This window comes from Typha latifolia, chromosome 7 (genome assembly GCF_019914945.1).
Source record: "Typha latifolia isolate L0001 chromosome 7, TyphaL0001v2, whole genome shotgun sequence".
Lineage (NCBI taxonomy): Eukaryota > Viridiplantae > Streptophyta > Magnoliopsida > Poales > Typhaceae > Typha > Typha latifolia.
The window spans coordinates 12,736,626-12,748,364 of NC_133092.1; the positions used below are offsets into that span (position 1 = coordinate 12,736,626).

Genomic DNA, 11,739 nt, shown 5'->3' on the forward strand with positions numbered 1-11,739 from the left:
ATGCTAAGATCGGAGATTCTCACGGAGTGGGTTTCGGGTAGCGAGGCAGATGGGTTGGGTTAACCGAGGATGGATGAGAGGATAATCTGGACTGGACTGGACTGGACTGAGCTGTCTTGTCTCCAAGCTCACGAGTAGTCTCCATCGCCACAACGGGCTTCAAGATAGGGATCAGGGAACATATATTGCTGTCTTCCTGTATCGTCTGATTAAAAAAGATACCAGATCTCCGCCGTACGTCCATGCTACAATGGGACCGTTGATGCCGTCCAGTTTCATGGCGATTGCTACTGATGCCAATACAAGACAAGGAAAACGGTCTGGAAGAGGGAGTGGTGGGTAAGAGTACATACATGGGGAGGTGATGGTTCAAATGCGAATGGTTGTTGGGCTCATTAACGAGCAGAATGTCAACCTAAAGAATGCTAACTCCATTGTAGAGTTTGGTGGTTACCACTGCTCATGATCACAAAGTATTATTAAGAAGAAAATTATTTAGTTTAATTTAACGGCTCAATTTAATTGATGGGTCAATATTACGGTTGGTTTAAAATAATAGTTTAACAGTGCGACTATTTGTAGTAGGTCTCAGCGTTATTTAGTTTAAAACAATAAATAGACGACACACATGGCTTAAAGCCTACTAGACATGTTACTATATTAACTAAAATTTAATAGAGTCTAAGTGTCTCTATATCTAGAAAAGATTACCCTTTATTTCGTCCATCATGAATGATAAAAGAAAATAAAAAACAAAGAAAGGATGCTAAGCTGCATTATGCAAATGTTTCTATTTCCAAGTTTTCTACTTTATATTACACACATGCATATATATATATATATATATATATACACACACACACACACGAACAATGGAGTCAACTTCTCAGTAAAATTAATCTTGGTTAAGAAGATTTTCTTCTCATTATGCAAGTACTGATTCAAACCCTTAACATCTTGGTTGGAACAGTAGGGCAATGGTTCCTATGGTAGATATTCAATTGATCCAAAAGTTTAACCATTTGGTATAGACTAATAATATACACTTATGTATACTCTTTAAAAATCCTTATTTTGTATGGATATTTTTTAGAGTTAACTAATAGTTAAAATTTGAAAAATTTAGAATAAAAGATGAAACTATTCTTATTCTCATTTTCATAACTTTTTCTTAATTAAGGGTACTTTTATTTTTATTTTCTATTAAAATATTGAGACTTAACTTGAAAAATAACTGGATAGAAATTTCTGCAAATAAGAAATATTTTTACGGAGTTACACATAAAAACCCTTATTTTTTAAAATAATTGGAGAGTTCGTAAATTATATATACTGAACAAGAGAATTAACCTTCTTAGGGCGTGCAATTAATTAATCTTAGTAAGGAAAAATTTCTTCTCATGTGCAAGTAGATGTTCAAACCCTAATATTAGGTTGGAAATGTTGACCTAAATAACTTGTTATTGCAATGGTGGTCTGGCGGTTGGTGGCCTGGCTTAATTCTGTTAATGGCTCAGCAGTGCGGTTAGCTTGGAGGAACAGCTTGACAGTGCAATGACTTAGAGTAAGTCTCGATGGCGTTTAATTCGGAGCAATTGTTTTGCAACGCATATGGCTTAAAGCCCAAACTAGACAGCTAAAAGCTCGATGGGGCTTAAGTGACGCTGTATCTAAGGAGGGTTGGCTCTTTGTCCAGCCCATATCTAGCCTTTCAGGCTCATGAATGATAAAAAAAAACTTATTATTGCGGTGGTTGTTGTGGTAGATATTCAATTGACTCAAAATTTTAAACCTTTAGGTAACATATTATACATTTAACAATAAGGATACTTAAACAAATATATAGTAAATACCTCATTCAGAACTTGACATCCAAAATTGTCATAGAGCTAAAGTACAAGAAACATGCGAGTTTAGATGGAGCCAAAGAGGAAGAACAAGTGAATAATATCTTGTATGTAATATATTCTAATTTCCTCTGCAAGTTGGTTTGTGCTGCATGTTAGTGTCAGGGCAGTGCAATGCAACTTGTCTGAAGGTGAGTATACTAAATACAACTCTACTTGTAACGGACGTAATTAATTAACCATAATAACACATGTTATACTACTGCTATTGCTGCGTAAATGCTGATGCAATGTGAGTCTTTACCTAATTAAAAATTAGGGGCCAATTAGTACACTCTAATTTTAGTTTATCATGACTCAGAGTCCTTTTCGACATACATAATTAAGTCTACGTTTTAAGCTAGATCTAATAGGATTAGCAGCGAGAACGGCAATTAATTACAAACAATCTAAAAAGAAAACTGAGAGCATCAAAATGGTAAGTCAAACGGATTGAAGTACAGTTAATATTATGTCACAATAGCAATTCATCTTTTTTTATTATTATAAATGTCACTATTGTTTAATCTCATGTAAACCTGAGTACTTTTCTAATGATCGTCAAAGTGCCTAAAAAATTAAATGGACAACTTAATAAATGAATGGATCTATGTGAAAATAAGGAAAGCCAGGTGTAATTATCCCTAAAATTAAAGGGAAAAGGGCTTTGACATCACTATATGCAAGGTTTAGTGCTTATTTACCATTTCTTTCTCTCTCTTGTTTTGACAAAAGAGATATGAAGAAGACAGTGATGGAATAATGAAGTTTGGTGGAGCACAAGCTAGTTAATGGAGTATAGTGCTAGTGTTCTATGGAGCAATGATACAAAAAGGCACCACCAATGGTTGAGATGGCACATTAATGAAGTAGTTATGTCTGTCCTCTCTGCCATCTCCAAAGCTTTACTTTGGAGCTCTGCTCAGAGCATTACTCAGAGCTCATCTAACTTCCATTATAGGGGGAGCAAGAAGGGGTCCCTCTTGCCATTATTTTACTTATCGGTACAGTTGATGGCTTCTGTTCCCTCACATGAGGTGATCTAAACTCAACTGCAGCTGATTTGGTAAAGTCATGAACTCCATTATGATTATTTTGCTACTACCTCTCCAAAGAAGTCATCCTAATGTCTCGGTTTGTGAGCATTTCAAAGTGGTCTTAAATATATAAGTTGGTCAGCAGAAGAGACGTGAAGTTTAATCTTTGATGGCTGATGGATAATTAAATGCATGAAGCCAATTCATTACTTCGCAGCCTTGGTCTTCAGTGATTCCCTTGGTGTGGCCAAGAGCGTTAGAAATCATCTGGGCATGTCTGACTAAATTAACGACTCCTCCAATCTTCCAAGATTGCAAATGGGCTGAGCATCTTGTGTTTTTGGGCTTTGTGATCTGAATTGAAATGTAAATGGGTTTCTAAATCAGAAGAACTTCGTAGTTGTATAAATTGGGGGTTTACTAGTTGCATTAGTTGGAAATCAAAGCCTCATCTTTTGTAGCAAACAAATCATGATCATAATAAGTTCTACGTGCTAATTTTTTTATATTGAAATCTGTACTTAATTTTCTAAGTATTAGAAGCTATTCCCATGAAATTAATATCCCATGTCTTCATCACTGTACAATGCACTTCAGCTGCTGAAGATAACAATGGAAAGGAAAGATGCGGATGACATGCTAATATTAATTGATAGCTTCATAAAATTCAAACAAGTAGCTTAAGAATAGTTCAAGAGGAGGGTGTCATTTTCCTTTAAAAGTTTTCAGGGCTAGCAGAAGCCGGAATTACAAACACCATTAGACTTTGCAGCGTCTTGCAACTCGCGAAGGATATATGCACCCTAATATCTAAGCTCATCTACAAGAAATGTATATTAGTCTGGCTTCTCCTACTAGACCAACTCATCTTTCCCCTTCATCCTATTAGCTCTCTGCTGCTACTGGTCATAGAGACTGGCCAAGACGCTCAATTAATGTCGTTCGATTATTAGCTCTCAGCCTCTGGTCATTGTATCGAACAACTTGAGTGCATCTAACATTGTGCCTTCCTTGGCATTGTACTTGTACATTCCCTGAATGAATACTGATGGATAATTGACATGGAGGACCAACCAACTTTAGTAGGGTTGGTAGGTAGGTTGGTGGTTTAGTAGTTTGGTAGTTTGGCTCGATTCGGTTGATGGCTCGCAGTGCGGTTAACTTGGAAGAACAACTTGGCAACGCAACGGCTTGAAATAGGTCTCGGCGACATATATGACTTGAAGCCTAGATTAGACAGCTAAAAACTCGGTGGAGTCTAAAGTACCTCTATATCTAGGGATGGTTAGCTCTTTGTCCAGCTCATATCTATCTAGCCTTCGAGCTCATGAATGATAAAGAGGTTTAACTCAACAGCTTGACTTAGTTGATAGCTCGGTAGTGCAGTTGGCTTGGAGTAGGTATTGACGACGTTTGGTTCAGAGTAATTGTTCGGCGACGCACATAGCTTAATGCTTAAACTAGACAGCTTGCTATAGTGGTTAAAAGTTTAGTGAAACCTAAGTGCCTTTGTATTTAAAAAATATTAATTATTTATTTAATTTATATCTAACCTTTGAGCTCATATATAATAATAATAATAAACACTGAGGATGTCACCACCATTTAGATATTTCCATTGTTGATAATACCAGAGTGGTATTAAATTTAAAGTTTTATCCGCAAACAGTTTGCAAACAAGTAAAGCATAGCATTACTCAAATGATAATAATATAAGTAACAGACACGGCAAGCTGACCGGCATTGGTTACGCGATTAATAGAAACTTAGACTCTCGGGTTCCATCACCATTGAAGTTTCCTTGACTGGACTCGAATTCCATACTATTAAAGTGTCCTTTGACTGGATTTTCCACAACGACCTTAATTTCCGAACAGCACAGTAATGTTTCCGACCAAGACCTTGACTTCGGATTCGGACAACATAGAGTACTCCCCGGGTATAAAAAATGTTTTCCGGTATCCAGCAAGGGAGATACAAAAAATGAACTACTTTAATTCATTTATGATACAGTAATAGTAATACGTTTATGATACAATTGGCAAATACTTTAATACCTCTTTAAAAATTATAATCTTAACCTATCCGCTATAATAGCCAGTTTTCATATCTGGTACTGATTCTAAAATCACATTACCTAAAAAAAATAGTATATTAGTTAAGAAGATTTAGTTACGTGTGCCTACTTTCGAATTGCACGTTCTTTTCTTCTATTAAGATTTCTCTCTTAGATATTATTTATATTAAATAATTTAAATTTAATTATTTGGAGATAAAACTTTAATTTAAATATTATTCTCTATCTCTATTTGTTATTAAATTTACTTTAAATTAATCTTAAACTAACGAGAGATATATGTAAATATTAAGAAATAATCAAAAAGATAAAATTAAATTAAATTTTTATCAACTTAATTATAAAAAGATATCAATATCTTTATTTTGATATATATATATTACTCCAATTTAAGAATGTATATGTCTTTTACTTGATAAAATATTAAGATAATATAATTATCAAAAAATAATATGCAAGATAATATATTTAAATAATAATAATTACCTACTGAACTGATAATATCTTTTAAAGTTTTGTATTCTTCGTCAAACTAATTGATAAACTAATTACATATTTATTATTTAAATAACCATTTATTAACACAATAAAATCTGTTTATAATACAAATAAGTTTATTTATAATTCAAATAAATTATATTAGACTCTCATATAACCTGTTTAAATAAACATATTGTGCTCGTGTTTAAATTCCAATGCATTTAATATTTAATAAATAGACCGTGTTTACGTAAGTTTAAGAGAAGTTCCACTCTGGAATTCCACCACCATTGTAATTTCCACAATCCTCATGATGTTTCCTTGCACTGGATTTCCACAACCACCATAGTTTCCAATCAACACAAAAACGTTTCTGAGTTAAGACCACCTCAGTACTGGATTGTGACAATGAACACGTTGCAAGAACTTACCTTCAGATTCGGACAATCATTGTCTCTCTCACCCGTTACTTTTTTTCTTTTTTGCCGAGGTTGTCAATAGCTTACTTTCCTAGATCTTTTCTATAATAACTTCTTTGGAAGCTTACCAGCATGGATGATGGCATTCCTCCTATTAAGATCTAACATGTTTTGTCTATATTCCAATTCTACTTCCACTTGCTGAACTTAGACCATCTTGTGTTTTGGACCTTTCTCACGATAATCTATTAGGAACCTTAGCTCAATTTCACCTAAACCAATGACTCCCATATACGGGACTATCAATAGTGGAGATTCTGGTAATTCCCATGATCCCTTTAGATTATCAACGATGACAAAAGGGCAAGATCAGGAAGACACCGACACGATGTTGCTCATGTTGAGCCTTAATTTATCAAGCAACTTGATAACTAGAGAAATCATTGAAGAAATAAGTTTGAACTTTGTCCAAAAGTCTCCAACCATTGGAATCTCTTAGACCCATCAAACAACATGCTTTCTGTTTTAGGTTTAACTTCTTTAAGCTAGTTAAACTTGACCTACAATAATCTCGCAGGAAACTAATGTGGTTCTGTCCGATTGGCTTTCATCTACTTGCAATTTTTTTAGTCTCCACTGAATGTCGAAACTAAGCCCAGGCCAAGAAAGTCCCCTCTGTTTTGTTTAGTGCCTTGGTCTTTATCTTCCCTATTTTACCTCTTTGTTTTTATAATTACTTTCCCTAATTTTTTTCATTTGAGATTCGAAAGACACTTCTTACTAAAATGCACTTTCAGTAGATTTGTCAGTATGACACAATTTTCTTTGCTCATGAGAAAACAGAGAATTCATTAATTCTTAAATTAATAAAGTAGAAATATCCTTCTTAGCCTCATCTATAGTAGTAACTATATAGTTATATTCTTTTCTCCACGAGACTTCATTTGATTGACGATTTCTATGGTTCTAGAGAAATAATCTTTCATAAAATCTGTATCTTACATTTACAAATTTTCTAATTCTCTTCTCAAAATTTGGAGTTTGATACTTATTACATTGATATTGCCTCTCCAATAATCCTTGGGGACATTGTCTGGATGGGGTACAATGAATGGCTTGGTATCCTTCGTCCTACTTGCGATAAGTCTATTCTTATCCACATTTGTGAGTTGGCCACTCTTCTTCAGACTTCATGTACCCTATTTCCACCGTACTCCATAAACCTTGCGAGAGTAATGAAGTCCTCGTCTAGATTTTTATTAGAAGTCATAATTTTCTCCACGTTTCTTTCTGGTCTTTTGTTGAACTCCGCGTTCTCACGTCGCCTTCGACCTCATCATCCCTTCCCCTGGCATAAGTTTCCCTACTCGGGCTCCAGCTTCTCCATCTCCCTCTCTCTCTCTCTCCCCATGGGACTCGCTGGTGAGTGATCAAGTTGGGATTTTTTTTTTTCAATTTTTCGTCATTTTCTTTTTATTAATTTCAAGCCAACACATCTAGGCTCTAGTTATTACGCTTAGCTTATTGCCATCTGGGCCTTTGAAGGGTTCGATCAAGATGATGTTTTTTATCAACTTTCTTCATGGAAATGTGCCCGACTCTTGGTGGGTTTGTGGGATTTCCTTGAGTATATTTTGACTTTGCTGAGCTTGATTAGTGGGTCTGTGGGAATTTAGGTGGAAATAGAAGTTGGAAGTATATTATGATGCTTATAGAGTTATGAGTAATTGAATTGATTTTGTATCACTATCAGTATCGTTGGCCTAGTTCATTTTTCAGTGCTTTTGGCCTTATTTGTTTTAAAGTAGTTGAGAAATAAGGAGGAGCTTTAGAACATTCTGTCTTTATTCTGTTAAACTTCAAGATGGTTTCATTAATTTGGACATTTTGGCTTCAGAAGGCTTGCTGCAGTGTAAATTTGATTTTCAAGTAATTTCTGGCTTTGAGAGAGATTTTTAAGTAAATTTAATTTTTAGAGTTAATTACACTTAGCCCTCTTGAACTGAATTTTTTATTTATTTTTACCACACAGATCTCTACCTAAGAAAGTTCTCAGTTCAGATCTGAGTGCATGTAGTTACTTCTTTTTTATGTCGATATTTTTTTAGTACCGGAGTTCTATATTTGATAATCCAAGAACTGTAAGTAAGTTAAAAAAAAAAAAATATATATATATATATATGATACTACAGCGAGGCTAAGTATAATTATCTCTATTTTTGTATGTAGGTGAAGTGACAAACTGAAAATCTGTAGCAGCTGTTCAAAAGAGAGAAACTCTCTTGGCTACTTAAATTCGCTGGAGGTGCAGCAATTGATATACTCATGCTTGTTGCCATGAAAAGGAGGGCTCTTTCCACTCCTCTTGAGGTCCTTTTCTTATTACTATTGAGCAACATATGCTGTGGCTCAGAGAGTGATATCGAATGCTTGAGAACTTTAAAGCAATCGCTGAAAGACCCGCATAACTTTCTTGTGGATTGGAACTTCACTAACCTGTACTTTGAGGGTTCCATATGCAGTTTTACTGGCGTCGATTGCTGGAGTGCAAATGAGAATAAGGTTCTTAATTTGCACCTCTCCAATATGGGCCTTGAAGGTCACTTTCCCTTGGGTCTTGAAGATTGCACTAGTTTGACTGGACTAGACCTTTCGAACAACCACCTTTCTGGACCCATTCCTGCCGACATCTCAAAAACGTTGACGTTTGTGACAACTCTTGATCTCTCCAACAATAGATTTTCGGGTGAAATTCCTATAGGCCTATCAAACTGTAGATATCTTAATGTCCTTAATCTTCAACATAACCAGCTAACTGGAGAAATTCCATGGCAGATGTGTCGGCTTACTCGATTGACATATATTTATGTTGATGATAATCTCTTATCTGGTCCTATTCCACCATTTTTCCGTTACCTTTCTTCTGGAAGCTTTGCAAACAACCCTGGGCTTTGTGATCAACTCCAGACACCCGACTGTCCATCTATCTATGAAGGCAATATAAATTTTTGTGGGCCTCCTGTTTCTAATAATTTTTCAGGAAGTGATGCTGACATGTCATCATTTTATCTAAGCATGGGTGTAGGATTCGCGACTGGTTTTTGAGTGATTTTTGGTGCTTTACTATTCAATATGACATGGAGAACCGCTTATTTTCTTTTCATGGATAGTATCTCGGACAAAATCTATGTGTTTGTGGTTCTCAAATGGAACAGACTCATTGCCAGCATAAAGAGAAATAAAGCATAGGAGTAGTGTTGCCACTGAAATAGTTTCCATTGTTGGGATCATGGAGATCGGTCAATTGTGTGTTGCTGAATTGTATGATTATGCAATCAACATTCAAAGCTTGATCATAGTTTATCATGGAGATCAGGATTGTAATCGTAATAGCACATCTTTATCATAAATAATACTTTGACCCCACTTAAATTGATGGGCTATGATAATTTCTAAACATAATTAAATATTTCTTTACTTTCATTATATATTATCTTCCCTTCCTTTACATGGTTATGGCAAGTATGTGCTGAAATCAGTACAGTGTATTAGCTATTCCATTTCCTCGAATTACTTTCTTGTGAGCTAAATCATATGTAGTCCTGTGAAAACATCTGATAATTTTGCTTTATATTTGCTCTTAGTCATATGAAATTGCAGTCCCTTCTGTAGTATATATTTCTTCAAGAGGAGAATGAGTCATGTTCCTGGGATGTAAGATGTAAGGATTAAGAGGGGCACTTCCAACTTTATTTAATATCTCATCAGCTTCAAAGATAGACCTCGGAGAACAAACTAATAGTTCATCTCCATGATATAATGTTCATTACCTTAGTAGATTTCCAAAATTTCAAAATTAGAATATAGTATATAAAAATTATCATTCTCTAACAACTTAATTTTTTAGAGTAATTAGTGAATGAACATAATAGCAAAGCTAGAGAACATAGTTTCAAATTCTGCAAATATGTATTTTTGTCTGATCGTACTAATTCTATTGAAGATAATAATGGAAGGGGAAGTGGTGGATGACATACTAATTCAAAATTCAAAGTAGTAGCATAATTATAATTCAAGAGGAGGGTATCATTTTTCTTTAAAGTTATTCGGTGTAGCAGAAGCTGGAACTCCAAACACCATTAGAATTTGCAACTCATGAAGGATATGCACTCTAACCTCTAAGCTCGTCTACCAGAAATTTATATGGTCTCAGACTCAGTACTCCTAAGTATAATGCTTTGGCTTCTCCTACTAGACCAACTCATCTTTCCCTTCATCCTTGACAACAACAACAAGGAAAAATAAAGCAGAGAATAGTTCTGCTGCTACTGGAAGATGACTTCTAATTTTTTGATGGCTGATGGATAATTAAATGCACGAAGCCAATTCATCACTTCACAGCCTTGGTCTTCAGTGATTCCCTTGGTGTGGCCAAGAGCGTTAGAAATCATCTGGATATGTCTGACATCTTCCAAGATTGCAAATGGGCTGAGCATCCTGTATTTGTGATCTGAATTGAAATGTAAATGGGTTTCTAAATCAGAAGAAGAACTTCGTAGTTGTATAAATTGGGGGTTTACTAGTTGCATTAGTTGAAAAATCATGATCATCATAAGTCCTACGTGCTAATCTTTTATTGAAATCTGTACTTAATTTTTCTAAGTATTAGAAGCTATTCCCATGAAATTAATATCCCATATCTTTCCCCTTCATGCTACTAGAATCTACGTGTTCATGTTCCCAATTGGGCCAGACTCATTGCCAGCATCAAGGAAAAATAAAGCAGGGGTGTAGCTCTCTGCTGCTAATGGAGGAAGACTTTTCATGGTTCCGGTCATAGAGACTGGCCAAGAAGCTCAATGAAATATTGTTCGGTTATTAGCGCTCTGCCTCTGGTCATTGTGTCGAACAACTCTAGTGCATCATCTAACATTGTGCCTTCGCATCGTACATCCGCCTAAACGAGTACAGATGGATAATTAAAAACTGTAGGATGCACTCAAAACTATTAAAGTCGGTAATAATCTCCCCCTACCATCAACAAGGTTATAAGCTCGACTTTAATCTCAAATAATTATTATAAAAAAAATTATTTAATGATTTGATAGATTGTGAAGAAAATTGTTTAATAGTTTGATGGCTTAGCCCAGCTCAATTTGATTCGATTGATTATTCAGCGATAGGATGACTTGGAGAAACACTTTAGCTATATATTTGCTAGAGTAATAGCTCGGTGATTTACATAATTTAAAGTCTAAACTAAACGGTTTAGTATATTAGCTAAAGCTGAGTGAAGCTTAAGTACCTTTATATTTAGAGAGAATTAATTTTTTATCCGACTCATATCTTGTCTTGACTCTTAAATAATTAAAAAAAAAATGGAGATGCTACCGCCATTTAGATATTTCCATCGTTGACACCTACTAAGGTATTAGTTTAGAAATATGTTGATGGGCAAAAGATACGAGTTGTAGTAAATTAGAGAATAGAAACGATGTTAAACGATAAGGATACAGTTTTATCCACAAACACTTTGCAAACAAGTAGCATCACCATTAAAACACGGTATGCTGACCGGCAGAAGTCACGCGATTAAGAGAAACTTAACTCTCGAGTTCCATCACCATTAAAGTTTCCTTGACTGGATTTCCACAACCGCCATAGTTTCCAAACGGCAGAATCATTCTTAGATTTTATCCACAAACACGTAATCGTTATTCAAATGATAATAAAGTAATAAACACGGCAACTCGAATTCCATCACCATTATAATTTCCACGCTATTAAATTTTCCTTGACTGGATTTTCCACAACGATGATCGTAGTTTCCAACCAACCCA

At 35.1% G+C, this 11,739-nt stretch overlaps 1 long non-coding RNA gene across 1 annotated transcript; it reads left to right on the forward strand.

Annotated features, from left to right (window-relative positions):
• The first annotated feature begins 7,053 nt into the window (after positions 1 to 7,053).
• Positions 7,054 to 9,331, forward strand: LOC140791753 (uncharacterized). The gene is made up of 2 exons (XR_012109621.1): positions 7,054 to 7,321; positions 8,129 to 9,331. It is a non-coding gene; the product is annotated as an uncharacterized lncRNA (long non-coding RNA).
• Positions 9,332 to 11,739: the final 2,408 nt, after the last annotated feature.